A 7104-nucleotide genomic window follows, 5' to 3' on the forward strand; every position below is an offset into this window, starting at 1 on the left:
CTAACCTCGTCCTCCCTCTCTCTCTCTCTTCCCCTCTCTCTTGCCCTCTCTTTCTCTCTCTCTCAGGTAAGACGTTATGTTTTTAAACATAACTGCTCCGCCATCGACACACACGCACACGCACACAATGCAGCAACACTCAGCCAGGTAAAACGTTAAGGAAATGATCGAGTTGGAGTGTTCCTGCCCCAAAGTGTGTTCGTACATGGTTCTAGGGCCCTATTTTAACGGTCTGAAACGCAAGTGAGAAGCGCCAAGCTCAAGTAGCTTTGTGGGTGGTTCTATGGCTATGTTGCTATTTCACCGGCGCATAAATTAATCTTGCGCCTGGCGCAAATCTAAAAAGGGTTGGTCTGGGCGTAACGTGCAATAAACCAATGAGAGTGCCATCTCCCATCCCCTTTATGGGCCATGAGCGCATTTGAATCTGACGAGTTGATATTTTGACAGGGCATTTGCAGTCTCCGATGAGACAGATGCATGACCACATGAATTTGAAACTTCAAATTGCTCAGTTTATGGCCAAATAATATGGCATTATCGTTATCGACTTGTGTTCCTATTATGCATGTGTCCCCCCGTTTATATACATTGCCATGGACTGTATTATGTGTTACGTGTTTAGGTTGCGTGTGTTTAAGCAGATGGACGCACACATATATTATTTATTTGACACATACACACACGCGCGCCCGCATTCATTCATTCTTTTTTATACTCACTCACGGTAATACGGTTTTCTCACGATCAAATACTCAACAATTCTAAAAGTTATGGGCTTGTACACGATGTCTGTATCAAGAAAATATGTGTTTGCTGTACGGTGTTTGCAGATGCATTGATTTAAAAGTACAACTTATTACCGCTGTTCTTTCCCAAATAATTTACCAAGAATGTGTGGCTAGGTACATGAGGGAAGCAACGTGTAGGCCTATGCGCAAGGTGCACAAGCAACATTATGCATGCGCCCTTAAAATAGCATCTGAACAACGCGCCACTGACTTTAAACCAGGTATTTCCTGGTTTGTGGCGGAATTGTTTTCCGAAACTGCAAAATAGCACCAGGGAATGTTTGCGCCAGAACACGCCTTCTCCTTTTGCCGAACCGCCCCTTGGGGCGCAAGATCATTCCCTAATTTACTGACGCATGGCGGTGGAGGCAAAAGAACGCTCTGCGCCAGTTTGCAAACTAGCAACGACACATGCGTTAGTGTAGAAAGTTAATTGCGCCGGATGCAAGATAGGGCCCATAATCTTAGCTAAACTGAAGAAAAGCATCGATGAGAGCAGGGATCAGAGAATCACAGACAGTTCTGGAAGAGATTGTGACACATCCTGGTGGATATCAATGCAAAGATAGACACTTAAAACACACACACACACACACACAAACACACACACACACACACACACACACACACACACACACACACACACACACATACACACACACACACACAACACTGCACAGAGTCATACATTTCTCAGATGCCTTCTTAGATTCTACTCTCTAAGCCCTCTTCTGTCCTCTCCTTTTAAATCTTCCTCTCCTTTCTTGTCCTCTCTCCACGTTTGCCTTCTGATCTCAAGCCCCCCCCCCCCCCCCCTCCATACACACTCTTCCTCTTCCTCATCTCCCCCCACCTGCCTTCCCTTTCTCCTCTCCTCTCATCTTCGCCCTCTAATGTTTTATGACTTGGCCTCGCGCATGCTTTAATGAGTCACTCACACACACGCACACACACACACACACACACACACATCAGAGTGGCAGTGTTATATCGACCACACCCACCCCTCTCTCTATTTCTATGTGTATATCTCCTTTCTTTCTTTCCTTTTTCTCCACTCGCTCTCTCCCTCTATCTCCACCAAGCCTTTCTCTCTCTCAATGCTTCTATCTTTCTTAAACTCGCGTGCTCTCTGTCTCTCCTGCTCTTATTTGCTATCTGTTTGTCTGTCTATCAGTCCTTTTCTTTCTTTCTTCCTCTGCCCCCCACCCCATCTCTCAATCTCTCTGTCAATATACCCTCTTTTAAATGTAGGTGAACTCAGAGATCACCGCTATACAGATAGAAGGGCATATGCTTTTCATGGATCTGTAGCCAAGTTGTTATGTAATTGTCTAGCATGTACTCGGTTCACACTTAGTGCGCTCATGAAAAACAGACAAAGACAAAAGACAAAAAACATGAAAAAAAACGTTACCAACGACAACCCTTTAATCAAGACTCTCAAAACCATATTAACTATCAACTCTCTTTGTTTACCTGCTATTTCGATTTTAGGAATTCATTTATTCCATAAAACACAAACAATTTAATCACAACTTATATTTTGCCTTTGTTAGATGTGGGTATCACCTCTATCTTCCTGTCATAATTATTTCCTATTATTTTTTACCTGAATGTCATGGCCACACAAAATCCATCTCCTGTGTTTGTTGGGTGATAAAAGTTTAATGTTCATCGGAGGATAGGGACATGATGTTAGAGGTGAAGAAAGGGCGTCCGAGGGATGATGAACAGGAGAAAGAGAGGGAGAGAGTGAGAGAGGGACAGGGGTGGTAAAACAGAGGACAAAGGGACAAGTAGAGATGTAACAAGGCATACGAGGCATAAGAAGGACAGACAGACAGACAGACAGACAGACAGACAGACAGACAGACAGACAGACAGACAGACAGACAGACAGACAGACAGACAGACAGACAGACAGACAGACAGACAGACGGACAAGCAGACAGACAGACAGACAGACAGGCAGGTAGTGTGATGCTCCGATTGCACTTCATTAAGACACCATTAAGGAAACGTATGAATCGGCACTGGTCCGCTGGGACACATTAGCGTGTAACAAATTGTCGCTTGAGAATTCCAACAGCAGCACAGTAGCGCAGCGGTTCGATTACCTCCGCCTGAAACCCACAGGGTGAAAAAACGTCCTCACTCTCAGAATCCAGCTCTGTTGAACTACAAAAACATTGATCTGTAATCTTAGAGTAGAGAATCACCAATCACACACAATACAACTCTTCCCCGTTCATGTTCCAGAGATTTGTTTTATTGCTGTTTATCTTAGGCATACAACGAAAGGGTAGTATTAAGTAGAACAGTAGGAAGTGTGGAAGATCATGCCGGTCTTTTTGGGTCATTTTTGGGACGGTACGTGTCCATAACTGTAATAGTCAGGACCAGAGATCCGTGGACCTGTTCCAGATTGTGGGTTCAAAAGAAATGTGAGGAAGAACAATTGATAGAACTGGAGGCTTCAGGACAAGAGGTACTGGCTGTCTGGGCTGGTCTAATAGAGAGTGATGAGAGGGAGAACTCCTCTGAACCCAGCCATAGACACCCACTAGGATTTATCTAGATGGAGTTTGCAATATAAATACTACTGTAGGCAATGTCAGAACCAGCCTTTATTCTTTAGATCCTCATATCCTCAAGGCACAAAAAGGGAGCTAGGCACAGTTCTGTGACTGCTTGCACCCTATAGCTACTACACTAATACATGTGTAGTAGCTACAGGGCAGTAGTGCCCAAAAAATGAACCCATTGAGATGTATTCTATTTCAAGGGCAAGAACCGTTCCCACTGGACTAGTCTCACAAATCAGACTCAAAATGTATATCGAAACTCGAAATTGAAATATGGGTGATTATTTCATCCATATTTCCGTATTTGTTTCAATAAATCATGTGGCTTTAGGCGGGCTCTGTATGTGCGTAATTAGCAAACATAAACTTGGTTAGCAGTAGTGAACTATAAAAAGTGTCTGAAAGTGTTTCAAATCAACACTGTGTTGACTGGCATCACACAAACTATTATGTTTTCTTCTGTAGGATAGCCCCATAAAAAGCAGGCAACAAAGTGTCACTCCGCCCCTTGCGTTTCTTGTTTCCGGCCCAGACTCTGTACCATCTCAGCCTAGATGTTCTGCCATGACATAGTAGGACGCCTGGAATTCAGAATACCCTTTGTTACAGCGCGAGGTTGGAGGAGTCAAACGCACGACGCAGAGGGTTGTAACAGTACGGATGATTATCCGATGGGAAAGGAGCAGAGGTTTGTTGATGCGGGAGGCCAGCCGGATCGGTGGAGGAACCAGGAAGGTGGCGTGGAGGAACACCTGTCCAGGTGGTAGTCTGGCCAGGTGCAGAGGGTTAGAACCCGACAACCTCGAATGCAGTAAGAAAGATACATGAGAACTAGGAACAATGCTAACGGAGGTAGACTGTTTGACGATCTGGCGATGAGTGATTGAGAAGCCGGACTAGATAAACAGGAAAGGTTCATTAAGATGATCCTCAGGTCGTTCTGGTTGAGGTGGAGAAGGAGGACTCTGGAGAAGCTGGAGTCCGCCCATAACATGAAAAAAGACAAAACAAACAGAGTGATCCTAGCTCCTGCTAGACTCTACGGCAGACGCCGTTACACCCTTATACCACTGAGGGACGGAGTTAGGATATGGCTCGATGTTTCAGACCTTTCTGGGGCTCTGGGGTCGCGGAGGCCCCTTCAGTCATCAACAAACCTGCACTGCTCGCATATCTGGTCCATTTGAATCTAACCAGAGTGTGTTTCCTGAGTTGAATTTGGGTACGTTTGTAAAGATAAGAACAGTCACATGAAACTAAATGCAAACAATGGCAAAATACAAAAAAATGAATCTCGTTTCGCTTGAAGACGTGAGTCTCGAGCAATTTCTAAGTGAACTCGGTTGTTGGTTCGTTTCGGTAAACATAACCCAACCTAACAATGGGAAGCAATGCAACATACAGCGCCTTGTTGTTTGAAGACGTTCTTTATGGTTACTCCAATTTATATCAGGCTGGTTTTACTGAGAAACTCTGTGAACGTATCCAGCTCTGAGATGTTCATCTTTTTTCATCCCTAGTAAAACATGGGGTTACATCACGGTTACAGAGAAAACACAGAGAAAGGACATCGGGCACTCATACAAATATATATGCACACAATAAGAATAAGTATATGTTCATGGGAACACTTTCTGCACATATTATATTTGTATGTGAGGCACAAAGCATGGAGTATGTGTTCAGAGTTAAGGTTGAACTAATATTTACCCACATGAAGACTCAGAGAATGGAAGCGTGGTTTAAATTGGAACATCTTAAAGAAACGAACCGTTTCCGTTCTTCCTCTTTTGACTGTATGAATTTTTTTTTGGAGAAGGTCAAGTTGAAAAGTAGAGGGCTTTCTCATTCAAAGGACTGACTCCATGTCTATTTTTGTCTACAGGCGACTGCAGCCATGAAAGCTTTGGCCCTATTCTTAAGTGTTTCTCCTTACATTCCCGACAATTATCAGCAAATACTTATATTATCCAGAGAAAGGAATTATTTGACTTTTTCGTTGCTGATCCACAACACGGGGATCATGGATAGATATTAAGATATTCAACAGTCTTTCAAAGATGGGGAAAGAAAAGAGGATAGCTTTGATTGTTTTTTAACTGTAATGCAATACACACCACACAACAAAAGGGGATTTGTGCTGCGTGTGCTCCGGTGTGCAAACAGGGTTCACCATAGACTCCAAAGGAATTGATCAGAGCACTAGTAATCAACCAGGGACAGCAGAGCTCCCAGTGCAAAGCAAACCTCTGAAAGGGGAAGCTAGCGGGCAAGCAATACATGGACGGGTGCAAGTTTAAATGCACCGAAGGCAAAACAGCTTGAATGTCCAGGACAAGAACACAGACACACAGGTGTGTTTATGTGTGTGTATGTGTGTGGATCTAATGTGTGCTGAACCTCAAATTATTAATGTATTTTCAAGCGTGGGATTAAGAGTTGTTTATTGACCATATGGTGCATTCACCTCTGTGTGTGTGGATGTGCATGTGTGTGCATACATGCATGCATGTGTGTGTGTGACTGCATGTGCATATTGTTGTGTGTTGGGGGCAGTAGTGTTGTGTCAGCATACTATGACACAAAGATTTATTGTTGTGGCGAGCTGTCATACCTCTTCCTGCAGATTAGGTGATGTGTATGTTTGTGTGTTTGTGCGTTTGTGTATGTACTGGATGCATGTGTGCGTGCAGTCACATGCATGTGAACACAGAGTAAACATTCAAGTCAACTTGAATGTCACGCAACGCCTGTGTGTTCTTGTACCGCTGCATGTGAAAATGTGTGTGTGTTTGTGTGTCTGCATATATTTAAACGCATGTGGGCGTGCATTTGTGATAAAATGGGGATAAATCTCATCTGACAGAGTAATGGTTGTGGTGGGGAGTGATCGCAGTAAGCAGCGGTAAGCACTATCTACATGGAGAAAACAGCAGCAGAAATATGGCCTCTTAAAAACATAGATCAACCGAGAGAGAGAGAGAGAGAGAGAGAGAGAGAGAGAGAGAGAGAGAGAGAGAGAGAGAGAGAGAGAGAGAGAGAGAGAGAGAGGGAGAGAGAGAGAGAGAGAGAGAGAGAGAGAGAGAGAGAGAGAGAGAGAGAGAGAGAGAGAGAGAGAGAGAGACAGAGGGAGAGAGAGAGAGAGAGAGAGAGAGAAAGAGAGAGAGAGAGAGAGAGAGAGAGAGAGAGAGAGAGAGAGAGAGAGAGAGAGAGAGAGAGAGTGAGAGAGCAGGAGATCCTCTTCATACTTGTTTAATGATTGATTGATCAGTAATCTGTGCATTGTTATTTCTCATTATTATTAAACTATTATGTTTGATGTTATTGTTAATTCATAATTAAGGTAGATGCAGAGAGCGGGCGAGTAAAAGTGAGATAGAGTGAGATAGAGAGTGACACAGAAGCAAAAAGAGAAAGAGAGAGATGGACAGAGATGGAGAGACAAAGAGTGACACAGAGTCAAGGGGGAGAGAGTGAGAAAGAGAGAGACACCCAAACACACACACAAACAAATACACAGGGAGATGAACATGGAAGGTGGAGTGAGGTATGTCTTGGGGTTAGCAGGTTTGATACTTGACTGGAAGGTTTCGGGTGCAATCAAAATTCTGCATGAAGGTGGGATGCTTACACCCTACCTGCTCATAAATAACATTTGGATCAACATTTCTGCCATATATAATACATTCTCGTGACTTATTACTAATATATTTTGAAGGAAGTTG

This window comes from Gadus morhua, chromosome 23, assembly GCF_902167405.1.
Source record: "Gadus morhua chromosome 23, gadMor3.0, whole genome shotgun sequence".
Classification (NCBI taxonomy): Eukaryota; Metazoa; Chordata; class Actinopteri; order Gadiformes; family Gadidae; genus Gadus; species Gadus morhua.